Below are 21,731 nucleotides of genomic sequence, written 5' to 3'. Positions count from 1 at the left end.
TGAGAAGGTGATGAAGCGTACTTCATGAGCTGTGACTGGGAAAAACTACTGGCACTTGGAAAGTTTGAAATAAGGGAGAAAGTGTGGTGGAACAATTAAATTTTTCGCACGCAAATATCACTTTTCGGTATTGCACAAAGCATGCCATTCCACGAGAGCAGCATTTATTTTTCAACTTGAAGCAGTGAGCCCAATCAGTCCTCCATGACGACACAATCACAATCGACAGATTAGGCTAATGATTTCTTAGTTTGTGGGTTATGCTCAGGTCGAACAATGTTTTCCCTAATCTATTTCCAAATCCAATTTTTGAAGCCCCACGAGTATTAAATTAAATGACTGAATCTGACAGACTTATTTTTTTAAGTATAAAGATATAGCCTTAATGGTATTACATGTAGGAGAAAGCAATGAGTTAGAAGTCTACATGACCAACACAAAGTAAAATGCAACATTGATTTATCCTGCAAAAAAATTGGTAATATTGTTTGTCTTCTAATGCCTAATCTAAAAGTAAACTATTCTGATTACTTTAGTTTGGGTAAAAAGTTTAACTGATTACAACTACTAGATTACATTTAGAAAGTAACCAACTCAGGTTGTAGAGCGCCAGTTTAGGGTTGCAACATTCAAAAATATAAAAAAAACGTTCCCATAATGCCCTTTAACATTTTTTTTTTTTTTTAAGAGTTCTTGTTTATAGATCGGGAAAGTATCAGGAGATTTTCAACCCCAGGTCCTCCCGGGTTTCCATGACAACCCCTGACCATACTTTCCTTTTTTTTTTTTTTTTTTTTTTTTCCCAGGCGGTGAGAACCATCCTGCAACTGCCTGTACAGTCAGCCCCTCCCCTATCACCACAGAGGCCCAATCCCTGAACAGGGCCACGCCCCCAGGCACACCCCCTGCAGACTCGGTGGTCAGGAAGCAGGAGGTCCAGAACCTCTTGTCACAGATGCAGGGGCCTTACAACTTCATGCAGGTGAGGATTTAAACAGCAACTCTATTTAAGACTGTTTTCCCACAGCGCTAAAGCCTAGGCATTATCTCTGACTGGTGACAGATGCAGGGGCCTTACAACACTGTGCAGGTAAAGAAGCTGAGCTTCCTTCAAGACTTTTCAGATTGAGAACTTTCATGTCCTCGAGGCAATTTATTTTGCAGCAAAGACCATACAGACTATCGCATATTAAACTGTAAAAGACAACCGAAAAACTGATGTTTACTAAAAAACTGCAGGATAGTGATAGATATCTTTTTGAAATTAGGGATATGACAATATCACGATACTCGTTAGTGTCGTGGCAAGGAAACAGAATGTAAAGCAGATTTGAACTTCTTTATGAAAAACAGCCTTAATGTATCAATCAAACAACGTTGTTGTCGTCCAGAATCACTTGTATTTTAGGGACGAACGATATATCGGTGAACGTATCGGAATCGGACGATATTAGCTAAAAAATGCCAGCATCTGCATCGGCCCGATGTGTAAGTTTAACACCGATGTGCAAAACCAATGTCAAAGTTGACGTGCCTGTGTAACGTAGGTAGATGACGTGCGTACCTGTATAACGTAGGTAGATGACCTACATACCTGTATAACGTAGGTAGATGACCTACATGCCTATATAACGTAGGTAGATGACCTACATGCCTAATATAACGTAGGTAGATGACCTACATGCCTAATATAACGTAAGTAGATTACCTACATGCCTAATATAACGTAGGTAGATGACCTACATACCTGTATAACGTAGGTAGATGACCTACATACCTGTATAACGTAGGTAGATGACCTACATGCCTGTATAACGTAGGTAGATGACCTACATGCCTGTATAACGTAGGTAGATGACCTACATGCCTGTATAACGTAGGTAGATGACCTACATGCCTGTATAACGTAGGTAGATGACCTACATGCCTGTATAACGTAGGTAGATGACCTACATGCCTGTATAACGTAGGTAGATGACCTACATGCCTGTATAACGTAGGTAGATGACCTACATGCCTGTATAACGTAGGTAGATGACCTACATGCCTGTATAACGTAGGTAGATGACCTACATGCCTGTATAACGTAGGTAGATGACCTACATGCCTGTATAACGTAGGTAGATGACCTACATGCCTGTATAACGTAGGTAGATGACCTACATGCCTGTATAACGTAGGTAGATGACCTACATGCCTGTATAACGTAGGTAGATGACCTACATGCCTGTATAACGTAGGTAGATGACCGTAGGTAGATGACCACATGCCTGTATAACGTAGGTAGATGACCTACATGCCTGTATAACGTAGGTAGATGACCTACATGCCTGTATAACGTAGGTAGATGACCTACATGCCTGTAGATAACGTAGGTAGAGACCTACATGACGAGGTAGATGACCTACGCCCTGTGATAACTGTATAGGTAGATGACCTACACGCCTGTATAACGTAGGTAGATGACCTACACGCCTGTATAACGTAGGTAGATGACCTGCACGCCTGTATAACGTAGGTAGATGACCTACACGCCTGTATAACGTAGGTAGATGACCTACACGCCTGTATAACGTAGATGACCTACACGCCTGTATAACGTAGGTAGATGACCTACACGCCTGTATAACGTAGGTAGATGACCTACACGCCTGTATAACGTAGGTAGATGACCTACACGCCTGTATAACGTAGGTAGATGACCTACACGCCTGTATAACGTAGGTAGATGACCTACACGCCTGTATAACGTAGGTAGATGACCTACACGCCTGTATAACGTAGGTAGATGACCTACACGCCTGTATAACGTAGGTAGATGACCTACACGCCTGTATAACGTAGGTAGATGACGTGCATACCTGTATAACGTAGGTAGATGACGTGCCATACCTGTATAACGTAGGTAGATGACGTGCAACGTAGGTAGATGACGTGCATACCTGTAATAACGTAGGTAGGTGAGGTAATGTGAAAGCTGACGTGCATGCCTACAGTTGAAGTCGGAGGTTTACATACACCTTAGCCAAATATATTTAAACTCAGTTTTTCACAATTCCTGACATTTAATCTTGTTAAAAATGTCCTGTCTTAGGTCAGTTAGGATCACCACTTTATTTAAAGAATGTGAAATGTCAGAATAATAGTAGAGAATGATTTCTTTTAGCTTTTATTTCATCACATTCCCAGTGGGTCAGAAGTTTACATACACTCAATTAGTATTGGGTAGCTTGCCTTTAAATTGTTTAACTTTGGGTCAAATGTTTCGGGTAGCCTTCCACAAGCTTCCCACAATAAGTTGGGTGAATTTTGGCCCATTCCGCCTGACAGAGCTGGTGTAACTGAGTCAGGTTTGTAGGCCTCCTTGCTCGCACACGCTTTTTCAGTTCTGCCCACAAATTTTCTATAGGATTGAGGTCAGGGCTTTGATGACCACTCCAATACCTTGACTTTGTTGTCCTTAGCCTCCTAGTGCGGAAATCCCGTTAAATTCGACAACATCCAGTGAAATCGGAGCGCGCAAAATCGAAATATTAAACATTCATGAAAATACAAGTGTCTTACATTGTTTAAAAGCTTAACTTCTTGTTAATCCAGCTGCTTTGTCAGATTTCAAAAAGGCTTTACGGCGAAAGCACACCATGCGATTATCTGAGGACAGCGCCCCGCATTACAAACATTTTCCAAACAAGCAGAGGTGTCACGAAAGTTAGAAGTAGCGATAAAATAAATAATTTACCTTTTGAAGATCTTCCTCTGTTTGCAATCCCAAGGGTCCCAGCTACACATCAAATGGTCGTTTTGTTCAATAAAGTCCTTCTTTATATCCCAAAAAATTCAGTGTAGTTGTCGTGCTTGATTCAGTAATCCACTTGTTTCCTTCGTTCAAACGTTACAAATAAACTTCATCCAAACAAGTAATATGTAAATAAACAATCAATTTAAGACCGAGAATAGTATTACCGGAGATAAATAACGAAGTGCGCGCCACAATACTACAGTCAAAATGGGAGCCACCTAGAAAAATGACAAATTCTAGCTCATTTATCAAAAACCAAGCCTGAAATTCTTTCTAAAGACTGACATCTTGTGGAAGCCCTAGGAACTGCAATCTGGGAGGTATTCCTTTTGATTTTCCCAATAACAAGGATTTGATCAGAATGGATTCTCCTCGGGTTTTCACCTGCCATATCAGTACCGTTTTACTCACAGACATTATTTTAACAATTTTAGAAACTTCAGTGTTTTCTATCCAATACTATGCATATCCTAGCTTCAGGCCCTGAGTAACAAGCAGTTTACTTTGGGCACGTCAGTCATCCGAATACTGCCCCCGGCCCTCAAGAAGTTAAGCTATTTTGCCACAACTTTGGAAGTATGCTTGCGGTCATTGTCCATTTGGAAGACCCATTTCCGACCAAGCTTTAACTTCCTGACTGATGTCTTAAGATGTTCCTTCAATATATCCACATCATTTTCCTCTCCCTTTTTCCTCCAAACATAACGATGGTCATTATGGGCAAACAGTTCTATTTTTGTTTCATCAGATCAGAGGACATTTCTCCAAAAAGTATGATCTTTGTCCCCATGTGCAGTTGCAAACCGTAGTCTGGAGCAATGGCTTCTTCCTTGCTGAGCGGCCTTTCATGTTATGTCGATATAGGACTTGTTTTTACTGTGGATATAGATCCTTTTGTACCTGTTTCCTCCTGCATCTTCACAAGGTCCTTTGCTGCTGTTCTGGGATTGATTTGCACGTTTTGCACAAAAGTACGTGCATCTCTAGGAGACAAAGTGCATCGCCTTCTTGAGCGGTAGGCCGGCTGCGTGGTCCCATGGTGTTTATGCTTGCGTACTATTGTTTGTACAGATGAACGTGGTACCTTCAGGCGTTTGGAAATTGCTCCCAAGGATGAACCAGACTTATGGAGGTCTACAATCTTTTCAAATTTCTTTTGATATTCCCATGATGTCAAGCAAAGAGGCACAGAGTTTGAAGGTAGGCCTTGAAATACATCCACAGGTACACCTCCAATAGGCTAATTGACATCATTTGAGTCAATCAGAAGCTTCTAAAGCCATGACATAATTTTCTGGAATTTTCCAAGCTGTTTTAAAGGCTGTCAACTTAGTGTATGTAAACTTCTGACCCACTGGAATTGTGATACAGTGATTTATAAATTAAATAATCTCTGTAAACAATTGTTGAAAAAAATACTTGTGTCATGCATTAAGTAGATGTACTAACCAACTTGCCAAAACTATAGTTAACAAGAAATTTGTGGAGTGGTTGAAAAACTAGTTTTAATGACTCCAACCTAAGGTGTATGTTAACTTCCGACTTCAACTGTATATAGCGTAGGTAGATGGCGTGCATATCTGCAGTTGAAGTCGGAAGTTTACATACACCTTAGGTTGGAGTCATTAAAACTCGTTTTCAGCATTGATGTTTTGTATGGTAGAGTTGCGTCAAGTCGATCACCGTCTCATTTTTTTTTTTGTTGATACGTTAGATGGGACAATGTTAGCCTGCTGAGCTAAACTCTAGGTTCTCCGTTAAGTGCTCAGCTGCTCTCTAGCAGGTCAACTGTGGTATAGATTAGGGACGGGCACTTCTTTTCAGATATCTGAATAGTCAACATTTTTCTATTGACTCTTAACTAATTTAGAATGACTCAAATGCACATGGCAGATGTAGACATCGGTTTGGCTAACCACACCAGCAAAAGATGTGGTTTTCGCCATGATAGAACTGATTCTGTTTTGCATTGAACTGTGTCGGTTATTGTGGAAATTCTGTTAGGTGAACGCCTGTAATTCATCGACCTTGCCAAGGCTTTCGACTCTGTCAATCACCATATTCTTATCGGGAGATTCAGTAGCCTCGGTTTTTCTGATGACTGCCTTGCCTGGTTCACCAACTACTTTGCAGACAGAGTTCAGTGTGTCAAATCGGAGGGCATGCTGTCCGGTCCTCTGGCAGTCTCTATGGGGGTGCCACAGGGTTCAATTCTCGGGCCGACTCTTTTCTCTGTATATATCAATGATGTTGCTCTTGCTGCGGGCGATTCCCTGATCCACCTCTATGCAGACAACACCATTCTGTATACTTCCGGCCCGTCCTTGGACACTGTGCTATCTAACCTCCAAACGAGCTTCAATGCCATACAACACTCCTTCCGTGGCCTCCAACTGCTCTTCAACGCTAGTAAAACCAAATGCATGCTTTTCAACCGCTCGCTGCCTGCACCCGCACACCCGACTAGCATCACCACCCTGGATGGTTCCGACCTAGAATATGTGGACATCTATAAGTACCTAGGTGTCTGGCTAGACTGTAAACTCTCCTTCCAGACTCATATCAAACATCTCCAATCTAAAATCAAATCTAGAGTCTGCTTTCTATTCCGCAACAAAGCCTCCTTCACTCACGCCGCCAAACTTACCCTAGTAAAACTGACTATCCTATGTCGTGGGAAATTCCTGTATTTACCAAATCATGAGAGCAAACCACACACAAGTCAGTGTTAGTTATCACAAAGTCCATCTTTAATTATATGAGCTCCATTACAACCCTGTGACTCTCAGATCAATTCAGTGTCTATAAATGAATTCTCTGAGAGTCCCTTACACATTGCAACTGAGATCCTTTATAGCAAAGACACACATAGCCAGACAGCATTGGCATAATTGATCTTTCAGCTTTGTCTCCTAAACTATGTTCTTTTCTCAAACTCAGAACCAAAACAAATCCTCCATATCAACAAGCATATATCAAATCCATCCTATCTTGACAAGATCACAGAGACACATTGACTGGCACACAGACATTGTGGAGCCAAGAGACACACGCTTGACCTCTCTCCGGCCCAAATAACTTAGTCTTGACATAGAACAGATAACTGCAACCCCGCCACAGTATTATACAAAAATAACATTCTGATGAGAAGTAACTTACAAACATATGATAAATATAAAACATCTTACCTATGTTACCAACTAATTATGATTATTCCCCAACACCTACCGATCCTCGACATCGGCGATGTCATCTACAAAATAGCTTCCAACACTCTACTCAGCAAACTGGATGCAGTTTATCACAGTGCCATCCGTTTTGTCACTAAAGCACCTTATACCACCCACCACTGCGACCTGTATGCTCTAGTCGGCTGGCCCTCGCTACATATTCGTCGCCAGACCCACTGGCTCCAGGTCATCTACAAGTCCATATGCTAGGTAAAGCTCCGCCTTATCTCAGTTCACTGGTCACGATGGCAACACCCACCCGTAGCACGCGCTCCAGCAGCTGTATCTCACTGATCATCCCTAAAGCCAACACCTCATTTGACCGCCTTTCGTTCCAGTACTCTGCTGCCTGTGACTGGAACGAATTGCAAAAAATCGCTGAAGTTGGAGACTTTTATCTCCCTCACCAATTTCAAACATCAGCTATCTGAGCAGCTAACCGATCGCTGCAGCTGTACATAGTCTATCGGTAAATAGCCCATCCAATTTTACCTACCTCATCCCCATACTGTTTTTATTTATTTACTTGTCTGCTCTTTTGCACACCAATATCTCTACCTGTACATGACCATCTGATCATTTATCACTCCAGTGTTAATCTGCAAAATTGTAATTATTTGCCTACCTCCTCATGCCTTTTGCACACAATGTATATAGACTCTCTTTTGTTTCTACTGTGTTATTGACTTGTTAATTGTTTACTCCATGTGTAACTCTGTGTTGTCTGTTCACACTGCTATGCTTTATCTTGGCCAGGTCGCAGTTGCAAATGAGAACTTGTTCTCAACTAGCCTACCTGGTTAAATATAGTAGTGATGTATATTTGTAGTGATGGAAAATAACACGCTGACTTCAGGGCATTCTGGTGGGCTAAATGTCCTGCAGTAGCTCAACGCAGATATAAAAACTACATTCATAAGTTTTTGTTTTATTAAATTTGAGAATTTCAAATGTCATGGTATATCCTTGTAGGTAAAAATGTCATGGTATATCCTTGTAGGTAAAAATGTCATGGTATATCCTTGTAGGTAAAAATGTCACCAAGGATAATTTAGACCTAAACTGCCTTTTTTTTACAAAGGGGGAAAAATGGCTCAAATCAATACAAATGTCCATTCCAATATCCAGATATTAGATTTAATCGTGCCCGTCCCTAGTGCACATAAGAAGCATTGTGCTTCTAGCTGGTTGACTGTGGGACAGATATAGAGTGTTGGGCTCCTAGCTGGTTGACTGTGGGACAGATATAGTGTTGGGCTGCTAGCTGGTTGACTGTGGGACAGATATAGTGTTGGGCTGCTAGCTGGTTGACTGTGGGACAGATATAGTGTTGGGCTGCTAGCTGGTTCAGATATAGAGTGTTGGGCTGCTAGCTGGTTGACTGTGGGACAGATATAGAGCGTTGGGCTCCTAGCTGGTTGACTGTGGGACAGATATAGAGCGTTGGGCTCCTAGCTGGTTGACTGGGACAGATATAGAGCGTTGGGCTGCTAGCTGGTTGACTGTGGGACAGATATAGAGTGTTGGGCTCCTAGCTGGTTGACTGGTTCAGATATAGAGCGTTGGGCTGCTAGCTGGTTGACTGGTTCAGATAGTGTTGGGCTGCTAGCTGGTTGACTGGTTCAGATATAGAGTGTTGGGCTGCTAGCTGGTTGACTGGTTCAGATATAGAGCGTTGGGCTGCTAGCTGGTTGACTGTGGTTTCTCTATTTGGACCTTGGACATGATGATCAAGGAAGCATTTTTGATATTCAGCCATAACTGTTTTATGCTTCCTGCCTCAGGACTCAATGCTGGAGTTTGATGGGCAGCCCATCGACCTAGCCATCGTATCGGCCCAGCCCATCGACCCGGCCATCGTATCGGCCCAGCCCATCGACCCGGCCATCGTATCAGTCCAGCCCATCGACCCGGCCATCGTATCGGCCCAGCCCATCAACCCGGCCATCGTATCGGCCCAGCCCATCGACCCGGCCATCGTATCGGCCCAGCCCATCGACCCGGCCATCGTTTCGGCCCAGCCCATCGACCCGGCCATCGTTTCGGCCCAGCCCATCGACCCGGCCATCGTATCGGCCCAGCCCATGAAGCCTCCAACACAGAACATAGACCTGCCTCAGATGGGCTGTCCCCCAGCCCACCCAGAATCCTGCCTCTCACCACACACTGTTTCTGTACAGCCTGAGCCCACACAAGTGAGTTTACAGAGGGGTTTTACCACAGCATGACAGCAGGTTGTCCTTTCCAAAAGCACCATAACATCATCATCCCACCTGGCCAGATACGACTGTATCCTCTGTTTCTCCTACTGCGACCTTGTTTATTACTTGATTTCTCTGTCTGTAACTCTATTGTCGACCACTCGCTTGTGGCGATTAATCCGTTTTCCCTTTTAGGGATTGTTGGAAAGTACTACTGTCTGAGGTGTGGTAGAAGTGTGATGTCTCAGTCCTCTGTTCTCCCTAGGTCCCCATGGTGTCCCCCACGCCCGAGGTCTACTCCACGCCGCCTCCCATGTTCCACTCGTCACACACAGCAAAATCCCGACCGCAGACAGACTCCAACGACACCATCCAGGTAAATAAAGGAAGTCCTGGAATATTGTTAGACTGCAGCCACCCAAAAGCCAAAGGCTGTTCTCTTTGCTTCTGCACGGCAAGTGGTACCGGTGCATCGAGTCTCGCACCAACAGGCTTCTGAACAGTGGAAAAACACGCTTCAGCCCAGCTTAATTAACCTCTTAAGCCCACCCGACACGCAGACGTCTCATCTAGCCATCAGCAAATGCAAATGCGCTACGCCAAATGCTAATAGCACTCGTTAAAACTCAAACGTTCATTAAAACACACATGCAGGGTACTGAATTAAAGCTACACTCGTTGTGAATCTAGCCAACAAGTCAGATTATTAAAATGCTTTTCGGCGAAAGCATGAGAAGCTATTATCTGATAGCATGCAACACCCCGAAATACCCAAAGGGGACGTAAACAAAAGAATTAGCGTGGCGCTACACAAAACGCAGAAATAAAATATAAAACATTCATTACATTTGACGAGCTTCTTTGTTGGCACTCCTATATGTCCCATAAACATCACTATTGGGTCTTTTTTTTTCGATTAAATTGGTCCATATATACCCAAAATATCCATCTATGGAAACTGTGTGATCCAGAAAAAAACACAGTTTCAAAACGCAACGTCATTTTTTTAAATTAAAAAAGTTGACGATAAACTTTCACAAAACACTTCGAAATACTTTTGTTATCCAACTTTAGGTATTAGTAAACGTTAGTAATCTATCAAATTGATCACGGGGCGATGTGTATTCAATAGCTCCACGTCTTCAAATCATGTTCGAAAATCTCTCTTCCAAAACTTCCTGTCGGAGACCGGAAGGAATGGGGTCTCTCTTACTCGTTTGACCAAGAAACAACGTCCAGGCAATTGACAAGACTGGCGACATTGTGTGGAAGCTGTAGGACTTGCAATCTCAGCCCCATTTAATTTGCTGTCCCATAGACAATACATGCAAGTGGCGCATTGATATTTTTTCCAGTTTTCAGTGATCAGTTTTTCTTGCGCTTTTCGATGAAACACACGCTCTGTTATAGTCACAGCCGTGATTTAACCAGTTTTAGAAACGTCAGTGTTTTCTATCCACACATACTAATCATATGCATATACTATATTCCTGGCATGAGTAGCAGGACGCTGAAATGTTGCGCGATTTTTAACAGAATGTTCGAAAAAGTAAGGGGTAGGCTTAACATTAAACAAGAAAAAGGGGAATCGGGTGCTCGACTGAGGGACTTGAAAATCCCAAAATCATTCCTTACCCCCAGGAGAATTCAACTGGTGACTGTCATTCCTTACCCCCAGGAGAATTCAACCGGTGACTGTCATTCCTTAACCCCAGGAGAATTCAACCGGTGACTGTCATTCCTTAACCCCAGGAGAATTCAACCGGTGACTGTCATTCCTTAACCCCAGGAGAATTCAACCGGTGACTGTCATTCCTTAACCCCAGGAGAATTCAACCGGTGACTGTCATTCCTTAACCCCAGGAGAATTCAACCGGTGACTGTCATTCCTTAACCCCAGGAGAATTCAACCGGTGACTGTCATTCCTTAACCCCAGGAGAATTCAACCGGTGACTGTCATTCCTTAACCCCAGGAGAATTCAACTGGTGACTGTCATTCCTTAACCCCAGGAGAATTCAACTGGTGACTGTCATTCCTTAACCCCAGGAGAATTCAACTGGTGACTGTCATTCCTTAACCCCAGGAGAATTCAACCGGTGACTGTCATTCCTTAACCCCAGGAGAATTCAACCGGTGACTGTCATTCCTTACCCCCAGGAGAATTCAACTGGTGACTCTCATTCCTTAACCCCAGGAGAATTCAACCGGTTACTGTCATTCCTTAACCCCAGGAGAATTCAACCGGTGACTGTCATTCCTTACTCCCCAACTGGTGACTTTCCGGGAGAATAACAAAAACAGTCGCATTCTGTTTGAGTAAATCTGATTGATTGAAAACAAACAAAAGGTTTCTGCATGAATCGCCTTCATCAGAGCCTTGAGTAGGAAGAAGGTGGGTGGCACCTACATACCCTCACAGAGGGGTGTCCCGCTCATCAGGTCAATAGAGTAGCAACTAGATGGGCTTGTCCAAATGAGTATGATCTTCATTTGAAGATTCCTACACACACACACACACACACTCCACCTGAATAACAAGAGACAAAACATATGAAAGTGACCATTGCTCATTCAGAGCCTTAGTCTAAGGCAGTGGTCACCATCCTTTTCTGAAAGATAATTTTGCATTCAAAAAGCAAGCCGAGATCTACAGCTCCGATGTAAAAAAATAATAATAATAATACTTTAAAAAAAACATTTTTAAAATGGAAATGCTATGCAACATTGACATACCAAAAAGTTTTGTAGGATTGAGGTTTGTGCAGTAAGTCAAAAAAATGATCACAGCATATTGGCTATATGCCTGGACTGCCAATGTTGTTCTCGGACCATACTATATTTCAAAACTCGAGCTTTGATAACAAAATATATCAGTTGTATCACTTGCGAGGCATAGCTGAGCATAAATTGAAATAATTAGCTTTTACATTTTTTTTACTGGACTGATAGTACCTGATGTTCAGTCACGTTGGCAGCAGAGGGCCTCTCACGGTCCTCTTTCCTCTGGTGAGACTGAATCATTCCTCCAAACAGTTGCAAAACATTTTGCAACTAAAACAAGCGTTTCTATTGGACAAGTTTGGGTATGTCCCTCTCCGTTTCATTCCATTTTGCTTCCATTTAAGAATCCTTTTGCAACAGAATCGGTGGAATGAACACATCTCTGACCAGAGAGGGGGGGACAGTCTTCCAACTGATGGGGACACTCCAGGCGCATTGCATTATTTTTGCTTCTTGCACAAATGAACGTTGTTCCTATGACCCGAGGAAAAAGACGATACGAGTTGCTAACAATAACGCAGGCCTATCGATACACTTGGCTACTCATTCATTGCAGCTGTGGAAGTAGGGAGAAGCACTGTTGACAGTGCTGAATAAAGCTATCCTGGTCAGCTGGGTAGGCAGAGTTTGTCTCTTTAAGACACATTTAAATGTTTCAAAATGGGAACACTTTGGCTACCTGACGCACAGGGCTTCTGAATCAAGTGCACCCGCCTCTCGCGCACAGGGCTTCTGAATCAAGTGCACCCGCCTCTCGCCGACAGGGCTTCTGAATCAAGTGCACCCGCCTCTCGCGCACAGGGCTTCTGAATCAAGTGCACCCGCCTCTCGCCGACAGGGCTTCTGAATCAAGTGCACCCGCCTCTCGCCGACAGGGCTTCTGAATCAAGTGCACCCACCTCTCGACCGACAGGGCTTCTGAATCAAGTGCACCCACCTCTCGACCGACAGGGCTTCTGAATCAAGTGCACCCGTCTCTCGCCGACAGGGCTTCTGAATCAAGTGCACCCGCCTCTCGCCGACAGGGCTTCTGAATCAAGTGCACCCGCCTCTCGCCGACAGGGCTTCTGAATCAAGTGCACCCGCCTCTCGCCGACAGGGCTTCTGAATCAAGTGCACCCGCCTCTCGCCGACAGGGCTTCTGAATCAAGTGCACCCGCCTCTCGCCGACAGGGCTTCTGAATCAAGTGCACCCGCCTCTCGCCGACAGGGCTTCTGAATCAAGTGCACCCGCCTCTCGCCGACAGGGCTTCTGAATCAAGTGCACCCGCCTCTCGCCGACAGGGGCTTCTGAATCAAGTGCACCCGTCTCTCGCCGACAGGGCTTCTGAATCAAGTGCACACGCCTCTCGCCGACAGGGCTTCTGAATCACTTCCAACAGCGTGAGACTAATAAAACCAAAAATATAGGAGCGAAAGCCTTTCGTTGGCTTTTCTACAGAAACGCAGGTGATCTGCTAGGAAAGCCTTGAAGATCGACTAGTCTTATTGCAATCAACCGGTTGGTGACCACTGATCTAAGGAATTGACCAGTAGGGATATTGCATTTTTTAGAGGTTTAGGATGTTTACTATCATAGGAGCGTGTTCCTACAGAGAAGTTAGTGAGAAATAGTCATTTCAAGCGTATCACCGTACCTTTAAAAAAAAAAAATATATATATATATATATATACACACAAAAATTGGTGAGGTCCAGGGAATTGACAGAGGAAGTGTAAAGCTCTTCTGTAAATGATAAATGGAGATTAGATGTACAACACATCTACTCAAGTTGTCCGCTGTGCCCCTCCAGACTACCAGAATCTCATCATTCTATCAGAGCCACAGGGCCATAATTAGTGGCGATAGAACAGCTTCTATTGTCAAAACGCTGCTAAATAGATAACAACCTGGCTACACAGATGGAGTTGACCCTTGTATTGACCCATGTACACTGACACACTTGCTTCCGTTCAGCCACGAGCATTAGTGAGGTTGGGCACCGATGTTGAGCGATTAGGCCTGGCTCTGTAGGCGTTCCAATTTATTCCCAAAGGTGTTCGATGGGGTTGAGGTCAGGGCTCTGTGCAGGCCAGTCAAGTTCTTCCACATATGGGATTCCATGGCTGCTCGGCCATGGAAACCCGTTTCATGAAGCTCCAGACTAACAGTTCTTGTGCTGACGCTGCTTCCAGAGGAAGTTTGGAACTTGGTTGTGAGTGTTGCAACAGAGGACACGATTTTTACTGAGCTCTAAAATAAGCCATTCTGCGGGCCAGGCTTAATCGCCCAACATCAGTGTCCAACCACACTAATGCTCTTCTGGCTGAATTGAAGCAAGTCCCCGCAGCAATGTTCCAACATCTAGTGGAAAGCCTTCCCAGAAGAGTGGAGGCTGTTATAGCAGCAATGTTCCAGCGATTAGGCCTGGCTCTGTAGGCTGCCACGAGCATCTAGTGGAAAGCCTTCCCAGAAGAGTGGAGGGGTTATAGCAGCAATGTTCCAATTCCATCTAGTGGAAAGCCTTCCCAGAAGAGTGGAGGCTGTTATAGCAGCAATGTTGCAACAACATTTTTCTGAGCTCTAAAAAAGCCTTCCCAGAAGAGTGGAGGCTGTTATAGCAGCAATGTTCCAACATCTAGTGGAAAGCCTTCCCAGAAGAGTGGAGGCTGTTATAGCAGCAATGTTCCAACATCTAGTGGAAAGCCTTCCCAGAAGAGTGGAGGCTGTTATAGCAGCAATGTTCCAACATCTAGTAGAAAGCCTTCCCAGAAGAGTGGAGGCTGTTATAGCAGCAATGTTCCAACATCTAGTGGAAAGCCTTCCCAGAAGAGTGGAGGCTGTTATAGCAGCAATGTTCCAACATCTAGTGGAAAGCCTTCCCAGAAGAGTGGAGGCTGTTATAGCAGCAATGTTCCAACATCTAGTAGAAAGCCTTCCCAGAAGAGTGGAGGCTGTTATAGCAGCAATGCTCCAACATCTAGTGGAAAGCCTTCCCAGAAGAGTGGAGGCTGTTATAGCAGCAATGTTGCAACATCTAGTGGAAAGCCTTCCCAGAAGAGTGGAGGCTGTTATATCAGCAATGTTGCAACATCTAGTGGAAAGCCTTCCCAGAAGAGCGGAGGCTGTTATAGCAGCAATGTTCCAACATCTAGTGGAAAGCCTTCCCAGAAGAGTGGAGGCTGTTATAGCAGTGAAGGCGGGGTACCAACTCCATATTAACGCCCATGATTTTGGAGTGACATGTTCAACGAGGTGTCCACATACAGTTGGTCACGTAGTGTAGCTAGGTGGGGACAACCACCATCTCTCCCTGGTGACATACATGTTAAAGCCATTATTCCTTCCCATCCAGGTTTCCCTGTCGTCAGAGCAGCCCCCTGCCTCCTCTCAGACCCAGGAGGTCTTCCAGTCTGTCAACGGCCCCAAACCCCCACACAGCTCCGGCATCAATGTCAACGCAGCACCATTCCAGTCCATGCAAACAGTAAGGTCACACACTTTTGGATACTTGGAGACACACACACACACAATGGCTCACGTCATCTTTCCTGAGACTCTACTTTTTTGGGGGGGGGGATTTTACACGCAAAACCATTCTGTGATATTAGGAAAAGAAGCACACCCTATGTTAACATTACTGAACTAAGAAGAGCATTGGTTTGATTTGAACCATGCATACGCATACCACTGAGGCTAAGCTTCCTGCCATCCAGGACCTACAGTTGAAGTCGGAAGTTCACATACACTTAGGTTGGAGTCATTAAAACTCGTTATTCAACCACTCCACAAATGTATTGTTAACAAACTATAGGTTTGGCAAGTCGGTTAGGATATCTACTTTGTGCATGACACAAGTCATTTTTCCAACAATTGTTTACAGACAGATTATTTCACTTATAATTCACTGTATCACAATTCCACTGGGTCAGAATTTGACATACACTAATTTGACTGTGCCTTTAAACAGCTTGGAAAATTCCAGAAAATGATGTCATGGCTTTAGACGCTTCTGATTGACTCAAATGATGTCAATGAGCTTATTGGAGGTGTACCTGTGGATGTATTTCCAGGCCTACCTTCAAGCTCAGTGCCTCTGCTTGACATGGGAAAATAAAAAGAAATCAGCCAAGACCTCAGAAAAAAAATTGTGGACCTCCACAAGTCTGGTTCATCCTTGGGAGCAATTTCCAAATGCCTGAAGGTACCACGTTCATCTGTACAAACAATAGTATGCAAGTATAAACACCATGAGACCACGCAGCCGTCCTACCGCTCAGGAAGGAGACGCGTTTTGTCTCCTAGAGATGCACGTACTTTGGTGCGAAATGTGCGAATCAATGCCAGAACAACAGCAAAGGACCTTGTGAAGATGCTGGAGGAAACAGGTACTATATTGATATAACCTGAAAGACCGATCAGCAAGGAAGAAGCCACTGCTCCAAAATCGCCATTAAAAAAAGGCAGACTACGGTTTGCAACTGCACATGGGGACAAAGATCATACTTTTTGGAGAAATGTCCTCTGGTCTGATGAAACAAAAATAGAACTGTTTGGCCAGAATGTCCATCGTTATGTTAGAAGGAAAAGGGGGAGGCTTGCAAGCCGAAGAATACCAGCCCAACCGTGAAGCACGGGGGTGGCAGCATCATGTTGTGGGGGTGGCAGCATCATGTTGTGGGGGTGGCAGCATCATGTTGTGGGGGTGGCAGCATTATGTTGTGGGGGTGCTTTGCTGCAGGAGGGACCGGTGCACTTCACAAAATAGATGGCATCATGAGAAGGGAAAATTATGTGGATATATTGAAGCAACATCTCAAGACATCAGTTAGGAAGTTAAAGCTTGGTTGCAAATGGGTCTTCCAAATGGACAATGACCTACTTCCAAAGTTGTGGCAAAATAGTTTAAGGACAACAAAGTCAAGGTATTGGAGTGGCCATCACAAAGCCCTGGCCTCAATCTCATAGAAAATGTGTGGGCAGAACTGAAAAAGCTTGTGCAAGCAAGGAGGCCTACAAACCTGACTCAGTTACACCATCTGTCATGGGTGAATTTTGGCCCATTCCTCAACTTATTGTGGGAAGCTTGTGGAAGGCTACCCGAAACGTTTGTCCCAAGTTAAGCAATTTAAAGGCAATGCTACCAAATACACTCAATTAGTATCTAAACTTCTGACCCACTGGGAATGTGATGAAATAAATAAAAGCTGAAATAAATCTCTCTACTATTATTCTGACATTTTCACCTTCTTAAAATAAAGTGGTGATCCTAACTGACCTAGGACAGGGATTTTTTTACTAGGATTAAATGTCAGGAATTGTGAAACTGAGTTCAAATGTATTTGGCTGAGGTGTATGTAAACTTCAGACATTAACTGTATATAATGTCCGAGGAAAGCCCATAAATATGTCAGAGACTCAAGTCTCCCAAGTCATAGACTGTTCTCTCTGCTACTGCCCGGCAAGCGGTTCCAAGTCGAGGACCAAAAGGCTCCTTTTAACAGCTTCACCCCCCAAACCATAAGACTGCTGAACAATTCATCAAATGGCCACCCGGACAATTTACAATTTGCTTTATCTTGGCCAGGTCGCAGTTGCAAATGAGAACTTGTTCTCAACTAGCTTACCTGGTTAAATAAAGGTGAAATAAAATTTAAAATAAGCATTGACCCCCCCCCTCCCTCCCTCTTTATTTTGTACACTGCTGCTACTCGCTGTTTATTACCTATGCAAATGTCAGTTCACCCCTACCTACATGTACAAATTACTTCAACTAACCTGTACCCCCGCACACTGACTAGGTACCGGTGCCCCCTGTATATAGCCTCGTTATTGTTATTTTGTTTTTATTTTTTAAACTTTTAGTTTATTTGGTCAATATTTTCTTAACCAACAGCGCAGTTCAAGAAGAGTTAAGGGCAAATTTCACGGCGTACTTGTATTCGGCGCATGTGACAAAGTTTGATTTGACGAGCTACACTTGGACAAGGTTGAGTAGCAACAGATTACATTCCTTAGTTTGTGGCAGGGATTGGCCTGAAACACAAGTCCCAGATTGTGACTAACTCTGACCTTTTCTCAATCTTTTCAGGAAGTACCTATTGTTCATGGTTGAACCACAGTACTCACCAGGCTGCCTTATTCCCCTCAGGTATTCAATCTCAACGCCCCTGTCCCGCCAGCCAATGAGACAGAAGCCTTGACCCAGGCCAGCCAATACCAGAACAGCTACAGCCAACAGGGCTTCAGCAGCCAATCACAGCAGACGGAACAGCTGCAGTCTGGTGAGCTAGCAGGGTTAGAGCAGTTTTTGGCTCTTTTCCCACTTCCGAGTGGAGCCATACACCATTGTGCTCCTTCCATCCTGGAAGGACACGTTGAACAACGATATTTCATGACTGGTCTTAAAATTGCCATTTTACATAAACATTATTATTTTATTTTTTTCCTGTAGTGGTTAGTGCCTTCCACTCCCAGGACCTATCCCTGCCCAGCCAGGACTTGTCCCAGGGGCAGCAGCTCAGCCAGCATGGTACAGGGTTTGGCCCTGGGGCCAGTCACCAGGCCTTCTACAACAGCAGAGGCATGACCCGCGGAGGGCCACGTAATGCCAACGGCTACAGAGGTCCAGTATCGGTCCTCTACAGTCACTGTTAACTACTGCAGGGCCACACAGCATTTATTTTTTATATTTTACCTTTTATTTAACTAGGCAAGTCAGTTAAGAACAAATTCTTATTTTCAATGATGGCCTAGGAACAGTGGTTTAACTGCCTTGTTCAGGGGCAGAACGACAGATTTGTACCTTGTCAGCTCGGGGATTTGAACTTGCAACCTTCCGGTTACTAGTCCAACACGCTAACCACTAGGCTACCCTGCCGCACAGCATCTTCAATATACTACAGCTTTCTGTTCGCTTTTGGAGTTGATGATATTGTGTTTGAGAAGTGAGACTTTTTACAATGGCAGTGCATCTAACTTGAGTACCGATCCATTCCAGGGTGTGACAGTTACCAGTCTGCCTTCACCAACACTCCTAACTCTGGATACCGACAGGCCCAGTTCAACACACCTCGGGACTACTCCAATGGGGGCAACTACCAACGGGGGGTAAATAACTTTTGACCTTATCACTCACACAGGATGGATGTTGAGCTAACATGCTCAGGACCAGTTTCCCAGACTAAAAAGCACTTTCAATTGGGGGAGCTTTTATTTTTATTTTTTTGTAGTTCAAGACTAGACTTAATCTGTGTCTGGGAAGTTGGCCCTCAAAGTTGTCCTTGGTCGCAAATGTTCTGTTTGGCATCTATAAGAGCAGGGGGTGGCAGGTTGCCTAGCGGTTACGAGTGGTGGGCCGGTATCCCAGAGCGGACTGGTTTTGTGTTCCTTCTCCTTGCCATTTTACTGAATAGTCTCATTGTATTTGTTAGGAATCTATAAAGGACTACTCTCTAAGAACTGTCTATAATGTTTTGTCCTTCTTCCTCTGCCGCTTCAGGACGGTTATAATCCGGTAGACCGTGAAATGCTGAATAAGAACTACAAACGTGGTGCGGGTCAGGGACCCAGAGGTGTGTCTCGAGGAGGCAATGCCCAGGCCATCAGGTCCTGATCGGGCCTGTTTGACTGACTCCGACTGCTGGTTCCAACTCACTCCTTGTCCTTGGCCCTAAGGGATCACACACACCGTACTGAATGTTGATCTGCTGTTTGTTCAGCGACCACTTGATCGCTGGTGGACATGTGACATTTTTGTGCGACTTGTAAAATCTGTTTGCACTCTGAACAGAGGTGTTAAGTACTCTCAGCTAGAAAAAGCTACTGGTTTGTCTGAGCCTTAAAACGTCTGGAGACGTAAAACCGGTGTAGTGGTAGACTGACTTAGGTCTTTCTTTTTTGTTGTCCTGAGTGGGACAAGGATGCATCAATCGCATGTGGAGTTTCCACCATATTGCGTCTTACAGATCTGTAAAAAAAAAAATGTAAGGGTCCAAGGGGGTGGGGGGGTGTAAGGAGCGATTTGGGACAGGTTTTGGGACAGGTTTTGGGACAGGTTTTGACAGAGCGACAACATGCCATACCTCACTTTTTATTTGTCATGTGGTGTTCCTCATTAGATTTTTTAAAAATAAAACAAATAAAAATCCTGACTTTTAGATTAAAGTCATGCCTGCTTTGACATTTAAAAGAAAAAAAAGATGTTTTAAAATGAGTCTGAATATACAAGCCAGGCTGTAAATCCCGACAAATGGGTTTAAGCATTCCCTGTTTTGAAACAAATATTCCTGTAAACTTGAAAGTTTTCATTTTTATGAAATGACACACATACTCTGTCACTGCTGGTCCGAGTTCCCAGGAGTACTTCTCTGTTCTCTTGCCCAGTCCCCCCCCCCCTCTCTCTTTTTTTAAATTTTCCCCACATAATGTGATTTTGGCTTTTAAAAAAGTATTTTGTTTTCAATGGGTTTTTTTTAAAGAATCTCTCTTCCTCAGTTTGTAAATTGATGTTGCATCGAAGGGTTTCAATAAAGTTGCATTATCCTTGATTATCCTTAACCTCATTATCCTTGATTTGTGGTCGTTGCGTCCAGTGTTGTCTATTGCTGAGTGATTCAGGAGCAGCAAGGCTTGAACAAGATGGTTTCCCTGTTGAATTGTCTTCTCCATAGAAAAGTGATTGCAGCAGATGGATGACTTGGAGTTAAAACAGGAGATGTCTTTATGGAGAGTGTGGATTACTAGAACATGTTTCCAATACACACGATTTGACGATCATTACAAATTCTGGTGTGTGTGTGTGTATATATTTCACATTGATGTTGGGTGACGTGTGTGATATATATATATATATATATACTGCTCAAAAAAATTAAGGGAACACTTAAACAACACAATGTAACTCCAAGTCAATCACACTTCTGTGAAATCAAACTGTCCACTTAGGAAGCAACACTGATTGACAATAAATTTCACATGCTGTTGTGCAAATGGAATAGACAACAGGTGGAAATTATAGGCAATTAGCAAGACACCCCCAATAAAGGTAGTAGTTCTGCAGGTGGTGACCACAGACCACTTCTCAGTTTCTATGCTTCCTGGCTGATGTTTTGGTCACTTTTGAATGCTGGCGGTGCTTTCACTCTAGTGGTAGCATGAGACGGAGTCTACAACCCACACAAGTGGCTCCGGTAGTGCAGCTCATCCAGGATGGCACATCAATGCTAGCTGTGGCTAGAAGGTTTGCTGTGTCTGTCAGCGTAGTGTCCAGAGCATGGAGGCGCTACCAGGAGACAGGCCAGTACATCAGGAGACGTGGAGGAGGCCGTAGGAGGACAACAACCCGCCAGCAGGACCGCTACCTCCGCCTTTGTGCAAGGAGGAGCAGGAGGAGCACTCCAAGAGCCCTGCAAAATGACTTCCAGCAGGCCACAAATGTGCATGTGTCTGCTCAAACGGTCAGAAACAAACTCCATGAGGGTGGTATGAGAGCCCAACGTCCACAGATGGGGGTTGTGCTTACAGCCCAACACCGTGCAGGACGTTTGGCATATGCCAGAGAACACCAAGATTGGCAAATTTGCCACTGGTGGCCTGTGAATTTCACAGATGTGCTCAGTGTGAACCTGCTTTCATGTGACAGTCTGGAGACGCCGTGGAGAACGTTCTGCTGCCTGCTACATCCTCCAGCATGACCGGTTTGGCGGTGGGTCAGTCATGGTGTGGGGTGGCATTTCT

General features: G+C 44.2%; 1 pseudogene; it reads left to right on the top strand.

Annotated features, from left to right (window-relative positions):
• Nucleotides 1–20,547, top strand: part of LOC112236252 — a 34,620-nt pseudogene extending 14,073 nt beyond the window's left edge.
• The last annotated feature ends 1,184 nt before the right edge of the window (nt 20,548–21,731 follow it).

The sequence above is a fragment of the Oncorhynchus tshawytscha genome, linkage group LG19, assembly GCF_018296145.1.
Source record: "Oncorhynchus tshawytscha isolate Ot180627B linkage group LG19, Otsh_v2.0, whole genome shotgun sequence".
Classification (NCBI taxonomy): domain Eukaryota; kingdom Metazoa; phylum Chordata; class Actinopteri; order Salmoniformes; family Salmonidae; genus Oncorhynchus; species Oncorhynchus tshawytscha.
The sequence above is the reverse complement of the archived record's forward strand: the minus strand, read 5'-3'. Positions and strand labels throughout refer to the sequence as shown.